General features: G+C 46.5%; 1 protein-coding gene across 4 annotated transcripts in view; it reads right to left on the bottom strand.

The window, feature by feature from the left end:
• The window catches only part of Tenm4 (teneurin transmembrane protein 4), a 652,091-nt gene that overhangs the window by 500,616 nt on the left and 128,204 nt on the right, over positions 1-23,271 (bottom strand). For all 4 annotated transcript variants that reach the window (XM_050154435.1, XM_050154436.1, XM_050154432.1 and 1 more), the window contains exon 2: positions 18,115-18,170. The gene's annotated coding sequence lies outside the window, so the exon portion shown is untranslated. The remainder of the gene's footprint in view (positions 1-18,114; positions 18,171-23,271) is intronic.

The raw sequence follows: 23,271 nt of genomic DNA, 5'->3' as shown, positions 1-23,271 counted from the left end.
ATAGATGATTATTCGAGGACTAAATTAAGGGGTATTTCCACCTGGGATCTGATCTCCTCACCCCTCAGAAGTATTGCGCCCACGTCCCTAGTAACAAGATCTACAAGCCAGAATGAACCTGCCTAGAGCCTCAACCTCGCATCGACCCCTTTCCCAGGGTCCCTCTCTTACCCACCATTCCTGCTCCACTGAACTTGCCTCAGAGTCCTTATGGGATCTCCTCGCCCCCGCTGCCACCTGGGTCTGTCTTCTCATTTTGCTCTTTATTTTTGAGATGCTGTGGATTAATCCCAGGGACAATTTCTCTCCCTCCCTCCATCCCTCTCTCTCTCATATATATATTTCAAATTGCTTTCTTCTGTCTCATGAACTCTTTCTTGCCCTTTAAGATGCACCCCCAATGTATTTTTTCCCTGGTGTTTGAAGACCAGTGTTCTTTAGAATTAATTTTCCAAGTTAACTCCCCAGTGTAACAACTTTAAGACATGATGCTTTCACAGGTGACAGGAACATGAGGGATCTGCCCTCACCAGCGGATGAGATCCAGTTAGAGCCTTCCATCCCTCCTCCTGCCCTGTGAGGACATGGGAACATTCCTTCTGGAGGACAGAGCAGAATGTGCCATCTAGGAAGCAGAGAGTAGCTCTCAACAGACATTAAGCCTGCTGACCCCTTGGGTTTTCTATTATTGGTAAATCCCCAGTCTCAGGTGTTTAATGGACCAGGATTTTCCTCTTCAGGGGCTTCCTTTTCTTTCTTCCCCAAGGCACAGCTACCACAGCCTCCAAAGGGCCATCCAAGGACCCCCAAAGACCTTCTTTCAGCCCTCTGCAGGTGTCTTTCCTCAGGTAGTTTCAGAAGGAAGCCATAGGTCCTTTATCCCAGTCCTGGCTGTGAGTGGGCAAATTCTATGGGGAGGCATTAGGGCTGGGGCTCTGGACCTGGGGACCACCAACCTTGACCTTTTACCTTTGGGTGGAAAGAGAATAAGTAGACGGCACATGTGGGAACCAGATGGTGAGGACAACTAAGTCAGGAACAGACACTGCACTAAATTTATCTCTTAAGGTTACTGCAAAACGTATGTTCTCCCCCAGGACACATGCCAAGGTGTGACTCCCATCGTTTCTCATCCTCGTACACTGGCCTGCAGATCCTGCAGCCTCTGTCTTACTCTACTTTTCCAAAGTTCTCCTCTTGGTGGGACCAGCGGTCTGAAGCGTTATTAAAGACACACACCTCCCAGGTCACACTGTTTAATGCTCTATTGTGCAGAAGCCATGGCTCCGCCACTTGACTGGGTAAATTGGAGCAAGACAGGCTGGATTAGTAAAGCAGGAGATGAAGCCCTGCTTGCTCCCTGAGGTAGCCCCTGATGGATTGATACCTGGCTGGTCCACTCAGTCCAATAGATACATAAAATGAGATGATTTCGAATCTCTTTTCTTGGTTGGTTTATTTAGATTTGTGAAAGGACAGTCAATTCTTTTTTGCAGGTAGGGATGAATAAAGGGTAGAAGGCTGGAAATGAACGCAACTGTAGAAATATTCAGCGTCTTCATTTGTCCATCACTATGCTGGGCTCCGAGAGAAGGGAGAAGGGCAGCCCCAGACTCGGAGACTAGGGGTGTGATAAAAAAGAAGAGCCTTGGGTTCACAGTCAGTTGTTTTTTGTTTGTTTGTTTTGTTTTGTTTTGCTTTTTTGAGACAGGGTTTCTCTGTGGTTTTGGCGCTTATCCTGGAACTAGCTCTTGTAGACCAGGCTGGTCTCAAACTCACAGAGATCCGTCTGCCTCTGCCTCCAGAGTGCTGGGATTAAAGGCATGCGCCACCACCGCCCGGCCACAGTCAGTTTTAAAGCCATTCCATACCCAACATGCCTGAGAGGTGCAGTGATCGTCACTCAAACGCTCCTTGGCAACACCACGAAGGAGACATCACAGGCAATTCTGTTTTGCAGAGGAAGAAACCAAGACTCGGAGAGTCAGATGAACTGTCAAGGGTCAAACCCGCCGCGAATAAGGGGCTGGCGGTACAGCTCTCAACACCAGTGGTCGTACATCTGTAACAGCTCGGGTCTTATCTTTGGTCCAGCTGGCAACAGAGATTCCTAAAACCTTTGGAGGTCCTTTTATTTATTTAATTTTTTAAATCTTTCTTTACTTTTCTTTTTGTCAGCTTGCTTGTTTATTTATTTGTAGGACAGGGTCTCTTGAAGTCCAAGTTGGCTTGGAGCTCACTAGTCGGTGAGGATGACCTTGACCTCTTGACCCTCCCTCCTCTACCTTGCAAGTACTGGGACACAGGCATGCCACCATACCCAGCTTATGAGACCCCCTGTTCATTTCATTGTCTCAACAACCTAGGAAGTAGCACCAGTGACCCTGTTTTGCAGGTGAGAAAAACTGGGTTTGACCCAGCTTGAATGAGAGTCAGGGTCAGAATTCAACGCTTTCCACCCTCCCCTCCCAGCCATCTGAATGGCATTTTTAGGTTACAACAGACAGGAAAAGGCCTGTGGAGGTGTGACTCTGTGGCAAGGCTCCAGGAAACCTGCATGCGTGCAAGAAGAGGTCTCCGGTCTAAACATGATTTTTTGTGACATCTTATTTCAGTGCTGACTTTCTGATATTGCAGGATTTCTGCTTGGACGCCCAAATCCTTAACATGTTGGACGTCCTGGGATAAAAAGTACACAGACCCTTCAGGATCTGCCTCTTGGGCTTCTTCATATCATTTCCTAGCTCTCCCTTTGAACCCTCAAGAATGACTTTGACTGCAAGATCATACACCATGTTCTGCTTGGACCTCAGCCATGTACCGCAAGCCAGCGAGAAAAACGGCTATGTACCCTTCAAGACTCTATATAGATACATTTCTCCTGACATTGACCAATCCGGATGTCTCCTTGCTTATATTTCTTGTAGCACACCCTGTTTTCAGTTGTCTATGCCTGGGAGTTATTGTTTATATAGCTTGCTATGCCCCGCCCCCTATTAGACCATCTGCTGCTGTGGGCCAGAAATTCAGATAGATTTCTCTCTGCCAAACACCCCAGTAGAGGGGCTGGTACAGGAAAGGAGCTTAATAAATAACTGTTGTATTAAACTAACGAAGGGACTGACTAAATGAATGAGTAAGAGGCCACATCTCCAACCGTCTCTATTAGAAATGTCCAGACTTGTCATTACCCCCTGTACTATAGTGAAATCTCCGTATTTATGAAGATAATCTCGGGCTCTTGATTTTCTGTGATAAAGCCATTTAAGAGATGACTCTTCCTTTTTCATATTCACATGTTAAGAAGTAACATAAACCAATCCAGGACCCTTAGACTAACCCCTTCAACAGCAACCTATCAATACTTGTGAATGTTTTGATATTCTAGGGTGACCAGGATGGATTCGTGAGGAGATAAGGGTGTGAGCATTGGTCTCTTTCAGCCTCCTCTCTGTGATGGGGAAAAGTCTGCTTCAGAGCAGAATCTATCCAGACATCTGTGCTGAAATAGCTAGTTATTTATTCTTTAAGAGCAGGAATTCCATCTGTTCTGCCCACCCTTGGTCTGCAGTTAAGGGCCTTGGTTGGCACAATGACAAGAGATCTACAGTTCTGCTTATGCAGAAATGTTCAAGATTCAATCAACATCAAGGGTGGGTGTTTATTGGTTATCTTTCCCCTCCTGACACAAGCATATGAAAAGACCTAACCATGAGTTGTCAAAACCTTGGTTCTCATCATCACTTTTTTGTTGTTGTTTGATTGGCTGGTTGGTTTTTTGAAAGAGGGTTTCTCTGTGTGGCTTTGGCTGTCCTGGAACTCGCATTTTAGACCAGGATGGTCTCAAACTCACAGAGATTCATCTACTCCTTTTTGGTCTTTTCTGTTGTTTTGTCTTTTTGTTTCCCCTGGAGCTGAGAACTGAACTCAGAGCCTTGCGCGTGTGAGGAAGCTCTCTACCACTGAGCTAAATTCCCAACCCCTGTCACAACTTTCTAAAGTTTTCAAGTAAGCAGAAAGATTTCTACAAATACTTAGTTAATTCTTGCAAAAAATAATGGAAGGGAGAAGAACCCATTCCAATTTATTTTATGATTCTGATGCCCAAGCCAGACAGATAAGAAAAGAAAATTACATATTAATATACTCCATAATATAGATACAAAAATTCTCAATAAAACACTATTGAGTTGGCATAAAACATACAGGAGAGATTATGCATTTTGGCCAAGTGGGATTTCTCTCAGGATGTCAGAATGGCTTCTCATGCAAGAATCAATCAATGTTTATATACTGCATTAACAGAATAAAGGGCAGTATCCCACAATCAGATCAGGAGACACAGGGAAAACATCTGACAAGATTCAATACTCTGTCTTGATGAAGGACAGTCAATGGACTATGGACATGGCAATCCTCAACTTGATGCCGACCATCTGTGAAGGACTCACAGCTAACTTCAGACTTTGAGGTAAAAAGTGGGAAGTTTCCCTTTAAGACTAGAAATAAGTCAAAGTAGCCACTCTCAACACTTTTCCTGGTCTAGTCAACACTAGACTAGAGACTGATCAATTAATTAAGATAAATTAATCAAGAAAAACAAATGAATACATTCAGATAGCAGAAAAAGAGAAAGTATATCTTCATAGATGGCAAGATCTTATGGGTATAGAAAATATGAAGGATCTCTCTCTCACTCATGCACACACACACACACACACACAGAGAGAGAGAGAGAGAGAGAGAGAGAGAGAGAGAGAGAGAGAGAGAGAGAGAAATAATAAACAAATTGATCAAGATGGCAGCCTGTAAGATCAAGAGACAAAACTCAATGTATAGAAGTACAGAAATACTCTAACATTGATCAATCCAAAAACGCAATCAAGAAAACCACTTTATTTGTAATGCTACCCAAAAAGGAATAGAATAATACAATAGAATAATAGAATACATTTTTTAATCTTGTCTTCTTTTTAGAGGCTGAGATGTGGGGTTGAAGAGACGGTTCAGCAGTTAAGAGCACTGGCTGTTCTTCCAGAGGCCCTGAGTTCAATTCCCATCACCCATATAATGGCTCACAACCATCTCCAGTGAGGTCTGATGCCCTCTTCCGGTATAAAGTCACACATGCAGACAGAGCATGCATACATAAAAGAAATAAATCTTTATAAAAGAAATTGAGATGCATTTCCTAAGAGATATATTTAAATGAATGAGATATAGGAGATTAGATCTTGGAAAACAAGAAAGAGTTGAGGTATCCACACTTCTCGATTTTAGAACAGCTCTGCAGGGGCAATAATGAAGACAGCGGTCACTGGAAGGACACGGACCTATGGAACAAAATGGAGAGCTCGGGAGTATGGTCTCACTTTTATGCTCAGTTGCTTTCTGACAGAAGTAGCAAGACAAATGAACAGGAAAGCCTTTTTAATCAGCGATTCAAAGATAATTGGACAACTTCATGCAAATGAGTAAAGTTGGGCTCAGACATCACTCAAGACACAAAGCTCGACACATAGTGGATCACAGGCCTAGATGTGAGAGCTGAAAGTCTTAGAGGAAAACAGAGGGAAAACGCTTCCCGGTGTTGGAGAAGCGGTGGTTTCTTTGATGTGACACAAAAATCACAGGCAACAAAAGAGAAATGGGATCTAAATCGGACTTCATCAGAAATGTAAGAATTTGTCTTTCAGAGCACCGTCTCAAGAAAGGAACATGGCAGCTCGCAGAGGGGGAGAAAACACTCTGAAATCACTCAGATTTGAGGCATAGGACTCAAATCAGGAACGTATGGAATCTCATAACACAACAGTAAGAAAGACAGACAAGCCAATTAGCAAATGGGCAAGAAACTATAATAGACATTTATCCAAGGAATTTTTTTAAAGTTGTCAATAATCACATGTCATGATGCCACTGTTAGTAATTAAATCCAAATCAAAACCACAACAAGATAACACACCAAAACCTTGAGAATGTCTAGAAAAGGCAGAGAATAAAAAGCAGTGAATAGAGAGGATATAAGAAATTGGAAATTTCATGCATGTCTACAGGAATTATAAAATGGTATAGCTGCTTTTAAAAACTGGATGGCAGTTATTAAAAATATTAACCACCAAGGAGTTGCCATAATGTAGGACTCAGCAATATTACCCCCAGGATATACCCAAATAATGGAGGACATAAAATATCACCCTCAGGATATACTCAAAGAATGTAAGACCTAACAGTATCACCCCCAGGTTTTACCCATAGCATGTAGGACTTAGCAATAGTATCCTCATGGTATACCTAAAGAATGTAGGTCTTAAAATAGCACTCTTAGGACATACCCAAGGAAGGTATACTTAGCAAAATCACACTCTGGATATAATCAAAGATTGTAGGACTTAGCAATAACACTCAAAGAATGTAGGACCTGGCAATAGCACCCTCAAATACATCCAAAGAATGTAGGACCTAGAAACAGAATTTTCAGAATATATTCAAAGAACATATAGTTCAGCACTATTGCCTTCAGGATATACCCAGAGCATGGAATACCTAGCAATATCACACATAGGGTGTACCCAAAGAATGTAGAATCAACAATATTGCCCTAAGGATATCCAAAGAATGTATCACCTAGCAATATAAGAATATAGAACAGAAGATATAAATCCACTAAAAAATCTCCACATAAATCAGTATTTATAAATCAAGAAGTATAAGCAATTCAAGTGTTTATGAAGTGATAAATGAAGAAAAATGGTTAGTGTGTGTGTGTGTGGAGTAAAATACTTATTCTCTGGGCATTGACAAAATTATGCTAAGTAAAAGAAAACAGACAGAAAAGCAACACCTTGTATGATTCCACTTATATGAAATCTTCAGAATAGACAGGGCCATAGAGAGAGAAAGTAGATTAGTGGTTGCCAAGGATGGGGGATCTGGAGGATGGTGGATGACTGTTAATGAGGGCTTCTTTTGGGGGTGATGAAATGTTCTAAAATTAGATAGTGATGATGGTTGCACAACTCTGTGAGGATTCTCAAAACCAGGGAATTGTGTGCTTTAAAAGGGTGGATTTTATGGCCTGTGAATTATATCTCAATAATGCTGTTATAAAAAACATGCAAGAAAGAGACTGTGGGGAATGTGGAAAAATGGAAACAGCTGACTTGCGAGAAATGGCGAGGTGGAAGGTGCTTTTATTTCTTTTCCCATTATTGTTGTTTGTGGAACAATAATATGAGAAGAAAGGAGACAGGGAGAAGGGCTTGGCATAGAAAATAGGCCCCAGGTTTGGAGTTAGGAGAACTGAGGTCTCTATCCCTCATGTTACTAGTTGTTGAGCATGTGCTATTGGGTACGAAGCTTTGCCTTTCTGGGCCCCAGTGCTCTCTTCTCAGATGCAGGGTAACACCAGCCCACCAGAGCCACGAGGAGAACTGCTTGAAGTCTTCCCTGCCCGGAGCAGCATGTGGCAGGTTTCCATGGAGCTGGTTTTCTAGGGCAACAACTGCAACATGAGGCTCCGTCCTTAAACATGTTAGACTTGAACGTGGAAGACAGCTGCAGCAATTGCTCCATGGTGCTCATTGAGAAAGGACAGCTATATTTCATAGGTAGCTTGTTGGATAGCTGTGTGCATGGAGGATATATGCTTCTACACTTGTTTCAGGAGCATGACCATCAGCCACCCTGAAGCAGCGCAGCTGGGGTGACCGACAGGAGACTATGGACATGAACATGACCAAGAGACATGCCGAAGAACTCAGGTATGGCCAGGCCCATGGTAATGATGGTGAGGAGTGGGAGTATGGAGGGAAGCTAGAGAATAAGGAAGGTAGAAGGTTGAAGAGGAGTTGGTACAGTTTGGTGCTGTGGCACTTTTGAATCACCTATATTTGCCTAAGTAACCCCTCATGTTTTCATAAATGACTTCAGTAAATGCACTGGTTTACCAAGTTGGACTGGTATAGAATTGTCTATCCATCTGTTGGTGATGGATTAATAATTGTGTGTGTGTGTGTGTGTGTGTGTGTGGTATGGTGGGTTGTGTTGTGCGTAAAGTAGTCATCATTCCCAGAACACCATCATTATACAATTGCTCCCCAGTATTTGGGGCCTGAGCAATACAGTGGACACAGTCTATACAGATGGTGACCTTGAAGACCAGGGAGGTCAAGTGACTTATCTCTGATTGCCCAGAAAATCTGCAGCAGAGACAGGAGTGAAGATTTGAATTCGGCTCTTTGCTCACTCACACTGATTCTAAATTTAATTCTATTTAGAGAAGTCATTGTCTCAGGGCCAAGGGCACAATCCACAAACAGTACAGAAGACATGGAGTGTTGAGGAGCTGAGGAACCAGGTTTATAATTTAAACTGTGGGGCACTGATTTAATGTCCATGACCCTAGGTGTTTAGATCAACACTTGGCACAGAATTGGGCCTCAGTCGGTCCTCTCTGAAATGCCCTAATCTATCTTAGGTTCTAGTGGAGCTTCCTTCCAACTCAGAACCAAAGTCCTGCCTTTACCAAAACCAACTTCGGTGAAGACAGGAATAGTAGCAGAGTAGAGACATTCCATCCAAAGACCCCAGCGACCCTGGAGGGGAACTCTCAAGCTTGTGGCAGCGGCCAGTTGGACCAAGAGCAGTGTCATTTATCAAGAGTTGTTACCAGCTCTGTCTGGGCTTAGGTGTCTGCCCCAGTCCATCGGTTCTAACAGCAAGTGTGTGCTCCCCAAGGCCCCTCGCAGCTGAAACACGGAGAGAAATAAATAAACAGCTCTGCGCTGCTCACATGGAGAAGCAGAGTATGTCTGGGAAAGAAAACGATTCTCCGAGCCGTCTGGTGTGTTTTGTCGGTCAGGGCAGGAATGGGTAACTGCCACAACTCTAATGTGATTTCCAATGACATGGCAGACTAACAAGCAACACACCAGACCCCAAAGAGCACCTTCAGAAATCACCCCAGGGGCTGGGGAGGTGGCTTGGCGGGTAAAGCGCCTACAACACAAAGCACGAGAACCTGTTTGACCACAGCACTGATGTAGAGGTCCAAGTGTGGGAGTGCACTTCCAGAATCCTAGCATGGAGACAAGAGGATCCCCAGGACTCTCTGGGGAGCCAGTCTATCCAAACTGGTGAGCTCCGGGTTCACTGAAAGATCCTGTCTGTCTCAAAAATGGGGTGGAAAATGATTGAGGCTGGCCTCAACCTCTGGCCTCAGCATACGTGCATGCACACACACACATACACACATACAGATATAAACACACATACACGCAGACACACATACACATACACACTCATAGAGACATACACTACACACACAGACATATATACATACACACAAACACATACACACAGAGACACACCCCAACACACCCCACACACATATACACATATATACACAGACACACATGCACAGAAACACACAAGCCAACATACAGACATGTACATAGGCATGTTGCAAATAAATAAGTAACCCTAGCAAATATATCAAAGGGACAGAGGGGAAAACACAAGAGCACAAACTTAGGGAGCCATGGAGCCAAGATAAAGTCTGGTTTTATCTTTCATAGGATGTTTGATCTTCAGAGAACACCATGACCTCCCTGAGCTCCCCTAGGTCATACACATTCACTAACACGGATATAGCCTGCCATAGTGAGGAAGGCTACCGGGGTTAATGGCATAATCAGGCTTGCTAGAGATTAACCACGGTTGCAATAAAGAGTGTGGAGTAGGAAATTAATGGGAAAAGAAACAAATCTGAGGGCGGGGGCGCACTGAGGAAGACAAGAGGAACACAAGTCTGTCTGCGCTCAAATGGAATGTGGCCAGGGAGCATAATAAGGGAAAATACAAGAAAATCACATTTTCCAGCAGACATGTCAGGGAAACTGTCCGAGGTCTGCCAAGAGTTCGATCTTGCCAGCTCAATCATAACATGAAGACTTATTATTACCCCATCAATAAGCGTCCCTTACGGATGGAGAGGGCAAAGGAAGAAATAAGTTCCTGCTTGTGAGTGGACTCCAGCAATCGAGAGCGTTTATTCCGAGCCCCTCATTTGGGGGAGTTCTGAGACTACCCTGAACCACAGTGGTAGAGAGTTCAGCCTTAACCGGAAGTGTCGACAGAGGGCTGGCAGGCAGGAAGGGCAGTTGCCTGCTATGTACAAGGGAACCAAGGCGCTCACTCCTCCAGCTCTGGAAGGAGTTGCTGTTAGATCCCCAGATGAGCCCCTCAGCTCCAGAGAGGCGCAGTCTGCAGCTCCTACTGCACCAGTGCAGTAAGGTAAACAGCACCGCATGTAGCGTGGGACACCTGGAGAGGCAGCCCGAGATTTGCAGCGGGGTCAATTGAAGCACTGCTATGACAGTATTGTAGCCCTCCCCCGGCCACTCCCTCCACCTTGTTCTGAATCCTATTCTCGCTTTCAGTGGTTGGTTTGAGGAGCTTGCGCCTATAAACCTTCTGCAAGGGAGTCTGCCCAGACCCAGCCAGGGAAAGCCCACTCCCTGCATCATGTATGCCATCCCCGGGTAAGCTCGACGTCTCTGTGTAGCTAGTAGCTTGTCATCTGTGTTTGCTTGCTCTTCAAAAGCACTCAGCCAATGAGAACAACACATATTCCATCTGCTTCCTCTTTCCTTAGGCAGCAAGGAGACTCAAAGATAAGTTCTCCAACTTTCTTCTCCTTTGCTGATATCCGAGGTAAAATTTTGCTGGACTGGCTCTTTTTCTCTCATTTCATACACTACTCCTCCTAGCCTGACTCTAGGTGAGATTGCTCTTGTCCACAGTTTAGTTTTAGGGATCATCATAGATCAAAGATGTCATCAGGGACCTGAAGAATACATTCCCCTGACTCTTGGCATGATGCAGTCAGCATCAATTTAGGCACACAAAGCCAGGTTGTCATTAACTCTTTTGAATGAAAGACACAGACTGGTTAAAGGGTTCCCATACCACATGGCACTTTTATTGCAAAGCCTAGGCTGATCTCTGCCTTTCTCGATTCTGACACATTTAGGGGAGAGTCCTGGAAAACATGGGTATTAGCTTAGGGGACCCCTTGGACTGGGCTCTCTTTATGCTATCGTGGGACCCCAGAGTCTTGGTTACGTCCAGATCCCGCAGCAAGTACTGGAGAACATAGCGGAGACGGAAGATGACGCAACAATCCAATGTGTAAGTCCTGGCTGCAGGCTGGACAAGGGCTTTCTCCTGCCTGGACTCCTCCCTCAATGGGTCGCGTGTTGTTGAGAAGACTCATCACAGTGCTGTTCCCTCGCCTGCGTGATTGGATGGGGACTGAGAAGGAAGGCCAGGATACGGGAAGGACGTGATAGACGCAGAACCTGGAGTACAGTACCGAGCACACAGAGGGGGCTCAGAGGGGGAGAGAGAGTGCTTCCTGCTTCTGATAGACACAGAACAAGTAGCTAGAACCAGTTTATACGGAGCCTGGCTCCAGTCCCTGAGCCAGGAATGTTCCCTACAATCCCTTCATAGCCTCACATGGAGCCAGAGAAGCACACAGACTAACTACGGCTTCTCCCCCCATGCCATCTGAGTGTGAGGCCTGCCTCTCTCAACTGGCCATGTGGCCTTAGAGAAGTTGACCTTAGCCCAGCCATCTGTGCCTCCGTCTCCTCTTTTGTAGGATGAAGAGGGAATCCTGCTATATTTCTGAGTAAGGATTGCCGTCTGTATGCTTAGACTTTGCTGGGCACATGGTAAATGTTTAAATGTTTAATGCCATTTCTATCATCACTCACGGTCTATAGGCCAGGGAATTGAGACAGGAGATTCACCCACTTCCTTAAGGTCAAATGTCTGAATAAGGAGCAAAGCCTGCATAGAAACCCTGGTCTGCCTGGATGCTGAGTGTACATATTTATCTTTATAAACGATTTCTTCTGTTACTCCTTTTACTTTTTGCCTTTTCAGAACAAAATGAGAAAGGGACACTCCAGAGGGGTTCTGCCTGAGAGACCTCACTGGTCACTCTCTTGAGGGAGCTGCTCTCACCTGCTCTGTGGGAGGAGTCTCAGAGTCATGTGACACAGTGTGGTGCTACAGGTTCACTGAAGAGACAGGCAGTGGCTGAGATGGGAAACACAGATCCAGGTCCCAGACCTGCCACTGCGATGAAACTTAGGCTTTTGATTCGACGGGAACATGGTCTACAGAGAAACCCACCAGCCCCATATACCAGTGTGGACTGGTGACCTTGAGGGACCTTGCTACTCCTGGGTAGACTGGCAGGCAGAACAAGCAGATGTCACCAAGCATGAGTGTTTCCTTGGGTACGGCAGTGGCTCAATGATGAGCCGTTGTCCTGCTGCACCTGTGTGGGGAGCAACTGGCAGAAGGCTCTGCACAAAGGACGCCAGCAAATAGAGGTCAAATGCAAAGGATTTACCAACGTTGTACGTGGGCATTGAACAATCAGAACAGACAATGGGAGCGGGTGCGGGCTGCAGAACCACACTGCCAGGGGGGGGTCGGATGTACCAGCTGAACATCTGCCCCAGGATCATAGAAACCTAACATCCAAGTAGACAGGGGAGACTCCTCAGCTGAGGCCCAGGAGTCAAAAGAGAATTTATAGCTGATCTCCCATGAAAGCCCTGGAGAGGATTCTTTAACCCTCTCAATGTTCTCAAAAACTTGGGTGAAAAACCCTCCACACTGCAGGACAGAGACAGGGCCTTTGGGCTTCAGATCAAGACCCAGGACAGTCTCTCCTTTTGGTGCACAGGGAGAGTTACCAAGAGGGCAATGCTCTGATTCCATCCAAAGGCAAGTGTGTGATGATATAGCTCCATGGTCACCACATGGTTAATCTAGCTACTCTTTCCATCCACTAAACAGGTTCCCCTGCCCTGGCGCTTGTAGAAGAGACCACTTAGTCATTGGTGTCTTCGAGAATGTGAACAAAGCCTGGATTCATGCCACGTGAAGGACCTAGGGCAGCTTATGAATTCCACCAGAAATCTAGTCGCAGCCCAGTAGCCCCTGGGAACCTCTCCAAGCCCCTACGTCCCGACTCAGCTCAGCTTCTCTGCTGCTTGACATTACGGGCACGCGTGTTCCTAATACCTTTCGGACAAAATCACAAGGGGTCAATTATCTTGCCACCATGAGGCTGGAGGACCATTTCGCCGGCTTGCATAAGATGAAACTCCACATGATGAAACACGTCACAGACCCAGGAGGTCTTGTGAGACAGCACAGGGAAGGGAAGGTGGTCCCTTGAGAGCAACGCATCACGATATGCGCACCCCCACCCTTCGCTCAGCCTCACTCACTAATAATTTGGCTGTAGAGAACTTGCCAGATCAAGAAAAAAATAAATCCCCCAGAGCATGTGGTTGCAAATTTCCCCACTATTTTCCATGAATTGAGAGAGCATCTGTTGATGCTGTCCTTGTCCTGCCTGTATGGTACAAATGAGGCTGACTCCCCCAAAAGGCCCCACTGTTCGTTGACTCTATCAGGGGCTCTTCATATCATCTTTTCTACAGCTTCTCAGCCTTTCCCAGCCCTGCCCTGGCTGCAAGGAAACACTGCTTTAGGTTGTCAGGCACAGGATTTGAGTGACAGCTTCATAGGAATTCACAGATGCAGCCACAACCCCCAGCTGTGCCTGTGAGGACGATCACTTAAGGAAACCAATGCATCTCAGTGGGCAGGACCTTCGCTGAGTGCCAGCTCTGGAGTGTTAGGTCAGATCCCTCCCCGGGTCTGCTACTCTTAAGTTGTGCAACCTGGGGAAGTGACAAAGCGCGTTCAAGCCATCACCTTTACTGTAAACGGTAGTAAGTAGAGCATCTCGTGAAGAGGGTGCTGCAGAAATTAAACTAAATATCGCACTCAGGTCACACCGGGATGTTTTGATCAATAACAGATCACATGTGCAGTAACCGTCTCCTGAGATTATAACTGAGCTGGCAGAATGTCTTACTGCTTATACCATCATTATCATGATGGAGTTCAGTGTACTGTTCATATGATCATGGTGATGCTAACGTAAAGAAGCCATGGCATGGCCAGAGGTGTGAAAGTGGAGAATGCACATTGCTAACAGCACAAACTACTTGGTAGTAATAGCAAGCTGCTGCGTAAGTCTATGGATTCAGCGTGCCTTTTCATTGTGCTTTTGGAATACATTTCTATACTTACTACAATAGCATGCCACTGTGCCCTAGGTTGGTACAGTTTGCTTTCGTACAAACAGCATGCCACGAAATGTCAGCACCAGACTCACGTATCAATGCTAATAAAATATCTGATTCATTGAGGGGCCATGTGAAGTGACCAAGCCCTGTACCATTTAAAAGGAGTTTGTAATTCAGAGCGGCTACACAATGAAGAAATCACCTCACCTTGCAGTTCTTAGGGCTCATCTCATCCTTCGGAGACACCTGAGAAAGCCCTTAGGGCTATGCGCAGCTAACACACAGTCAATAGCTTACTGCTAACACTATTGATCAATCTATCCTCTATCCCAGAGTTGCTGCAGACCCAGCTCTGTATGGCTGGGGCTTCCAGTTGCTGCCTCAGGGAACCTCACCATCCAATTGGGGGAGACCACAGGCAACCAAGCGTTAGGATATAGCATTACTATTTAAAGATCCAGTTCCAGTCAGTGACACCCCGTTTGGTCTAGGTATTGTATGTACATGTTTCATATAAGGCCAGGGTGTATGGCTTCTAGCCTAAACACCTGCATACAAATTCCAGCATGATTGCCGGACACTTGCACAATCTTGGTCTCATTCACTGGCTTTTTTGAAGCTGAGTTACCTCATCTTGAAAACAGTTAGAGAACACATACACAATACTGACACCCCTACTCCCTACTCCTGCTGCTTGGTTGCCAAGTACTAGCGATGGTTAGTATATATCTGTCAGGTGTATCTGAAGGATTATCAGCAATCTGACCTTCATTAAAAAGAACTGCAAAGGCTCTAAAGCTTCCTCCTTGAACAACAAGAGGCGCCAGGAGCTGGGGTTCCAGGCACACAGCAGCCACCTTGCAAGCCCAGACACCAGCTTTGTCCACTGTGAGTCAGACAAGGGGAGAGGTCACAGCCTTGGAGGGAGAGGGGACTGCAGAGTCTGTGATGGGCGGGCTGCCTTGGAAGGATCAATGTAAGAAACAGGCACCAAATCTGATCCCGTCACATCTCTGTCCCATGCCTAGACAGCCACACACAGGGCACACTTTCAAGACTAGCATGCAACAGCCTGTGCAAAGAGAATGAACAGACTTGCTGAATAAAAGCCAAGTTAGGAGTAAAGTGAGGAGCATACATACATACATGCACACACACATGCATGCACACACACATATGCATGCATGCATGCATACATGTATGCCTACTCCACAGGTCTTTCTGGGGGAATCCAGGGGCTTCTCTAGAGACCAGAACCTGCCTGGCCTAGTCCCCATCAGAGGACTGTGGGATAAACAACAGGTACATGAGGCAGAGCTTCTCATGGCAGGGCCTGATTACCTCTGCAGCAGGCTATGCAAATTAGACCGCAGCAGCCCCACAGCTGAGCAGGTGAGAGAGGAACAAACCAAACAACACAGACTCAGACCTGTTTACAGGAACACATTCTTGTAGAGAGCCAGATAAGTCTGTTGCTAAGCCTGCCTTGCTTCCTGTCACCAAGCACCTGCTTCTCATGCAGGAAAGATAATCACTCTGGGAACGGGCTCTGCTCCGGAGACCTGGCAGAATGCTTGCAGTGTAAGAGCCAAGTCCTCCTTTCAACAGGCCTTCCTCTTGTCCTGTTTGGGGTGAAGGGAAACCCTACCTGTCAGGGAGACGCTCTGCCCTGTGGGTTGCCTGCAGCTGAAAGTGACCCACAGAGAAAGGAAGATGCCCCCCGAATTCCAAGCTCAGAGCAGCTGCTGAACAAAACCCCCTAAGATTCTTGCCGGGTCAACAGTGAACATCAGGGGAGGCGGTCCCAAGAGCATGGCCGCTATCCCCTGTCAGGTCGGGCGGTCACCTGCTTTGTTCCTGCTGAGTGAGGCAGGTGAAGGGAGAGAACACAGCTCTAAAGAGAGGGGGTACAGCAAAGAGTGTGTTGGGGGGGGGGGCTGCCACAGAGAGATTAGTACAAGAAGCAAAGAGTTTGTAGTTGACTCCAAAGAAGGTAAGGGAGATGTAGGTAATTCTAGCCAGGATGAAGGGACAGCTGGCCTTCCACTGTAATCAGAGAGGTCGATAAGGCTTGTTAAGAGCCGTTTTGGGGTGCAGAGAGAAGTTTCATCACCAACACCCATGCAGGGAGAGCACAGATACCTGTAACACCAGCTCTCAGAGATCCAGTGATCTCTCCAGCAAAGGCTGACACCAATACACAGGTGGCAAACACCAATACACAGGTGGCAAACACCAATACACAGGTGGCAAACACCAATACAGACGCATGAACAAAAGATTAAAATGAATCTTGTTAAGCACATTTCGGAGCTCTGATGAAAACTTCAGTCTGGTTATATGTACACCTCTCTCTCTCTCTCTCTCTCTCTCTCTCTCTCTCTCTCTCTCGCGCGCGCGCGCGCGCGCGCGCTCTCTCAAGAGTGCTTAGTCCTTTTTTTTCTCTCATCCTCTCTCCTTCCCTCTCTCCCTCCCTCCCTTCTCCCTTAACCCACAATGCCTGTCTTCTCAATTAAATAGGACCACCAGCCATTCCCAATCCACACTCAAATAGAAACACCAGGTTAGGCCCGAGGTTATCCTATCCGTGCACACTTTGAAATTCCAGACTTTGAAGGACCCTAAGAGCTTCCTTTGGCCACCAGAAGTTGTCTTCCACATAAACAAAGAGCCCAGCCTCTCATCCCTAAGGCTCTTCATGCAGAGCCTGAGGCTAGGCTCTGTAGAGGCAGGAGCTAAGAGTGTGCTTCAGAGTCCAGAACCATTCAGCGTTGGGAAGCAGCAGCCTCCAGCAGGGTCACTGCACAAGGGGAGTGCGCCCCACAGCCCTTGGCAGAGTCTCTCTGATGTGTTAAATCCCAGCCACTTGGAAACAGGGGCTCTGGCCCTGGGCACGTTTCCCTTTGGCTACCAGCTTGTCCAGAGCTCAGACTATCCTCGCTCTGGGAAGGGAAGGCACTGATTTTTGTAAAACAAAGATGTAGACCCGGGAAAACAAAACAAAGCAAACAACAAAAGGCACAGGACTTAGCTTGAAGTCCAGTTACCCAAGGACCATCCTTTGTGCTGAGGAATAGGTTTAAAAGGGTCATTCACGACTAAACTTCATTATATACCTGTATGAAACCGTCAAACAACTTTTTAAGAATTCTCATTCATGAGATTAAGTCCCTGGAGGAAGTCCATTGAGGTCAGAAATAACTTGGCGTTAGGCTGTGTCCCAAGCATATCCAGGGAAACTTTCTCATTCGTAGATTTACCGTCGGTGCCACGCAACAACAACCAGTGGTGATCCGTTCGGCAACAAACGAATCCATCACCAAAACACTATGACCATGAACCCCAAAGCGGGTGTAGAGGGTTCCGTGAAATGACAAGGGTGGGAGGAGGAGCTTATATCCCGGAGGCACATGCTACTCCCCATTAACCCGACACTGTCTGTGCCCAGCACAGAGCTGAAACCTAAGAGTCTGATGAAAACCAGCTCCAAAGCATCACTGAAAACGAACAGATCTGAGGACAAAGGGTGAAAGGCTTGATGAAAGTCGCGGGATAGGTTGTCACAGGGCCTGGGTACAGACCCACTGACTGCTGATTACACAAAATACTCAGGGCTCCCAAAGGGACAGGCCACGAATGTCACACCAGCCAGGTTCTAATCAGTGCCGCCATCCTGCAGAAAGGCCTCACCCAGGCCCAAAAGATCTTCACAAACTTCTCTGCTCAAAGTTCAACCAAGCACGGCAACAAAACAGAACTCACAGCCTGATTAATACCCAAATACTTCAAACCAGCTCAGTTCATCTCCTTACTTTTACACAAAAGAGAGAAGTCAGGAGGCTGGGGCGCAGGTCCCTGCTGAGGTGAAGCCCTGGCGACCAGATGTACGCCTTATTTCAGGCTGCGGTTCAGCATCATAACTTACCTACTGCCCAAGGGTCCGAGAAATCGCTAGCCCTCTCTCAGCCTCAGATTGTCCATCTGTAAAACAAGAAGACAACCGCAATGAGCCTGGGTGTTCTCTGCACCCACAGGTGTCAAAGATTCGACACTAACACTGCCTGTTCCTGGAACAGGATGTTTCAGATGCTCAGGGGTCACCAGGGAACTGTTCACAAATGAAGTGTAAACATGAGGAAACTTAAGCCGGACGATGGTTGTGTGTCAAGCATGGCAGGACTGTACTTAGATCGCAGTGTGGAAAATACAGCCTTCCAATCATTTTGGCACACACTTTTGGTTTTCATAGGTGCCAACATACTATGTTAGGGACACCGTAAGAAAGCACACAGAGAGAACTACCTCACATACTCTGTTTTATCATGCGGGGTTATTTTTTTATATTTATTTTTTTAATTTTTATCGATGTGTGTTTGCGTGGGTCAACTGTGTGTGAGGGGCCCTGGGAGGCCAGAAACGGCCATCAGGTCCCTTGGAGTGGGAGTTACAGGTGGTTGTGAGACAACACAGTTGCTGAGCACTGAAGCGTGTGTCCTTGAGGTGGGGACGAGCTCCTCTTGGCTGAGTTACCTCTGCAGCCCCATTTGTGTTTCGTTCTTAGAACCCTTTTTTCTCCCAGGAATATAGTTTATTATTTCTCATAGTAGGACAATGGGATGTGAACTCTCAGGCACTCATCAGACTCCTTTTCTTGTCCCCAGTGTTAGCCCAGCGCCGCTGCTTCTCTTCTGTGTCTCGTTCTCGTCTCTAGTCCCTTCCTCCGAGCACTTTGCAGGCTTGTCCTCTGGCGTCTGGCAGCAGCACCGTCTACGCCGGGTCCAGAGGAGTTCAGGGTGGGCAAGTGTGGCCGCTGGACTCACCCAGCCTTCAGCTGGCTCCCCTCTGAGAAGGAAGGGAGGCAGGCCAGCCCGCCACGCACAGACACTGCTTTGAAGTAAGAAACAAGAGGCCAAGGGAAAGGAAAGGAAACAGTCCATCTGTGCCCTTACTCTGTGACAGCTGCCGAGCTGACAGTGTCTCCAGATATTATCTCGTGATCCTCAGGAACCACAACGGGAAATTTTCACAACCAAGAAGGCTAGTTCAGTCTGGCTGGCAATCCCTCCCAAACCTGCTCAGTCACTGGGGCCCGTCATCACGTGGTTTTCCATATCTGTGTGCCATTTATACCGTAGAGTACAAGTCTTCTAGATCAAGTCACTTGTCTTTGCTTTACTTAATTTTCAGATTTTTTGTTGTTGTTGTTGCTTTACCTTTAGGTATTTCTTTTGTGTGCGTGGGGGATGGGGCATGGCACACTGCACAGGTGGAAGTCAGAGGGCAACTTGTGGGTATCAGTTCTCTCCTTCCGCCGCGTGGCTTCGGGAATTAAACTCAAGACACTGGACTTGGTGGCAGGTGACTTTCTCTACCGAGCCGTCCGTCCCCCTGGCCCTTAACTTCATTTGAAAAGGATTTATCAAAGAAGTTCCTGCACTTCTTTGTTTCTTGCCCTTCTGTCCATGGTCCAATGAAAAGCAACCTTGCAACACAGGTGGAGTCTGTAGCTGCCAAAGGGTTGCTAACGATGGAAAAGTAACCATAGGAGCTGTGCTGCACACAAATGTCTGCGGCTACCAGGGGTTAGGTGCTGCCTGTGGAACACATCTGCCTGTATCTCATTAGAATCTGTAACCTTTGAAGGCTAAAAGGCTCGTCCGTCTACCACTCGGGGGATGCTTGCATTTGGTCTGGGGTTATTCTGCAGCCTCAGAACTTAGAGCGATCACGTTTTAAAGCTAAAATCACAAAAGCACTTTCCACTGTGGGATGTCGCAGAGGTTCCCAAGGTCACGTAGCTAGCTAAGGAAGGAAGCAGACTTGCCATCTCTAACCCAGTGAACTGCTCTGTGAATACACCCACTCCCCCTCCTGCAACCTGTTCTCAGAGCTCCCAATCTATAACTCCTTGGCGTTTGGCCGCTAATTAAGTTCTATTTCAGAATCAAGGCAGGTTCAGCCCATTCTGCAACACCATCAGCGCTTCCATAACGTGACAAGGGCTATTTAAGTTCCCAAAAAAGGGCATTTTAAGAAGAAGCATCCAGGCTTCAAAACATGTGACTGAAAGCGATTCTTTATTCAAAGATCCAAGATAGTAGCCAAGGGAATAGAAAGGGCCTGCCACATAATACCTAGGACTCCGCTCTCTCTGGTAAGGAGAACAAAACCCCAGTCACCAAGGGGCTGTGCTGGACTCTGGCTGACGAGGCTGGGGAGTAGAATTGTTAGAACTTTAAGTCCCCACCTCCTGCCATCGGCTTAAAGTTCATCTGTGTGAAGTTTTTATGAGAGGAGAGGAAACAGGTGAAAGGGCCGGAAGAAGCGCTTCGCCTGCTTTGGTGCGAGTCCTCATTCCCTCAACAAAGACTGGGCAGAAGCAGCAACAGAACAAAGCCCTGAAGAGCCTCTCCCAGTCCAACAACCCCTCTCTCTGGAATCCTCGCTCCCCCAATTCACATTAGAATTAGTTAATTATTGTTGCAACCATAGTTCACATTCCCCTTTAAAGTCATTTTTATTTACCAGAATGCACTAAATATTTTTTTAAAAGTTACTACCACCTGGCAGCATCAATTAAGATCCAGGCCCCTTGTAAGCCTGTCTGAAGGAATATTGAGAAACAGATGTTGACATAGTATGTGTTCATGTTTACAAAGTAGGGCTACACCATGTACACTGACTTTAATGCCTTTTGAGTTTGTTTTTTGTTTTTGTTTTTTGAGACAGAGTTTCTCTGTGTAAGAGTCCTGGCTGTCCTGGAACTTGCTTTGTAGACCAGGCTGACCTCAAACTCACTGAGATCAGCCTGCCTCTGCCTCCCAAGTGCTGGGATTAAAGGTGTGTGCCACCACCACCCAGCGACTTTAATTTCTTTTTAACTTAGTAAAAGAACATACTCTAAAATGGCTACATGGATTGGTAATTAATCCCCCACTGATGGAGGTATACGCTTTCCAAATTTTCTGCTAATTAATATTTCATCCATTTTTTCTCATGTGGCAGTTTGATTATGTATTTTTAAAGCTACGCTGCTGAGCAGTTTTAAGAAATGTGCAAATCCCCCCCACAAAAGAGTGTATCACTTTAATCTTTACCGGCAGCCCACGCGCGCACCAGCCTCCCTTGTTCTTGTCAATATTAGACATTAGGATCCTGGTTTACTTTTGTCAGTGTGGTAGGTGCATGGCAGCCTGGTATTTCAATCTGCGTACCTTCTATGTAAGCATGTTTTTCTACATGTCCTAGCTTTGTTGGGGAGTTAACATGCTTGCTGCCCTTTACCCATTTCTGAGTATGTGCTGGACTCTCTGAGTTGGTACAGAAGGATTTGCCATTTGTCTGTTTCTTTATTATTACTGCTGCAGCGGCCGCTGTAGTAAGCTTGCTTCCAGCATGTTCAATCACACCCCCCAGCTCCTAATTGCTTCTACCCGAGTCCTGGATAGCTGTTTTGACACTTCCCGCATGTCACACTGGCCCTGGCCAATTATTCGCCAGACCCTATCAATTCTACCTTCAAATGTACCTGAAATCAGTCCATTTTTCTCCCTCCACAAGAGCTGAGGGGGCTGTGGGCCTCTCCCTGTGTTAGCATGGAGAGCATGTTAATGCCCCAACAGAGTTAATTGCTGCGGCATGCAGGAGACAATGCTGATGATGAAGACATGCAGATTAAAATAGCAAGGCACCATGCACCTACCACGCCAACAGAGACAAACCAGGATCCTAAGTTCCGCAGTCTCACCAAGCCACCGATGCCTCTCACAGGGATTTCTGCAGGACCCTCCTGCCCACCCTGCACATCCTCAACTATAACCCTCTTCTCCCCACAAGCCTGAGGGGTTTTTCATATATATGAGTAGCCCCCAAAACTTCCTGCTCTCTTGAAATGAAAACCTGAAGTCTGTGAGGAGTTCTTGAGCCTTGAGACTGTTTCGAGAAGTTGGGGGCAGCACTGCAGGGCATCCTGACTCTCTAGTCCTGTCCCAAGCCACCACACCTGCTTCCTCCAGATTTTAATGATGACAGAAAGGAAATGATACAAACCGAATTTGTATCAAAGGCCAAAAAAGGACTATTACATTTTTTTTCCACACACAAAATTCAAGCCGTGGCCTTGGCAGCAAGAGCCCTAGAAGTGGGGATGCCTGGGAGGCTAGATCCACATCACATGACATGCTCCTCTATAGCTCTGGTGGCTCTCCACCCTCTGTGCCCACATTCAATAAATGTCTCTTCAATGGATTCAATTTTAAGTCAAATTATGGAGTAATTACATCAAATTTACCCTCTTCCCTCCCATATTCAAAAATAAATTTGCATGACTGGAATTATTGACTTGATGAATTTGTCTTTCTATAGAGTGAGACATATATTTATAGATATTTCCTCCCCGGTTATTTTTCTGAGTTAAGTGGGGGGAAGCCGATAAAGGGAAGAGAGGCTCAGCTCTCCTCTGGCTGTGTTTCAGCATCTTGACTCTGCTCCCCGAGTCCACCTTTTCCTCAGTACAGCATCCAGCCACCAAATTCACTGAAACTCTGTTTACTCTACATCCACGCCCCTACAGGGTCCCAGAGAGGGGCATAACAAGTCTGGTGTGGTATGAGTTGCTAACTTGACAGGACTGAGAATTAACCTGGATTATGAACCTCTAAGCACCAGGGGGTCAAGACCCATCGTAATTGAGTGAGTCTATTCCCTGGGCAGGGGCTTCTAGACCCGATAGAAGGAGAAAGTGAATCAAGTTTCAGCTTGTATTCATTGTTCTCTGTTTCAGACTGAGGGTGTGATATGGCTGCCTCAACATCCCTGCCATGGCAGAGGGGACACCTTGAGCAGCTGAAATGAACCCCTTTTCCCTTGTTGCTTTTGAACCCAGTAACAGAGGAAGAAGTGATGACTGGTTCGGCGCCATTGCTTCAGGTCCACAGAGAAGCTTCTCAGGCTAACCTACCCCAGTTGCCAGGGACCTGTTGATAATGTCCTTTGGTCCCCTGGGACCACTGACATATGGAAGTGGAAGGTCAGTAAATCAGGATGCTCTGGACCCTGAAGGAGGAGGAACCAAGAAAAACCA

This window comes from Alexandromys fortis, unplaced genomic scaffold (genome assembly GCF_014885135.2).
Source record: "Alexandromys fortis isolate MF-2015 unplaced genomic scaffold, M_Fortis_MF-2015_v1.1 scaffold_77, whole genome shotgun sequence".
NCBI lineage: Eukaryota > Metazoa > Chordata > Mammalia > Rodentia > Cricetidae > Alexandromys > Alexandromys fortis.
This window is presented reverse-complemented; position numbering and strand designations above follow the sequence as displayed.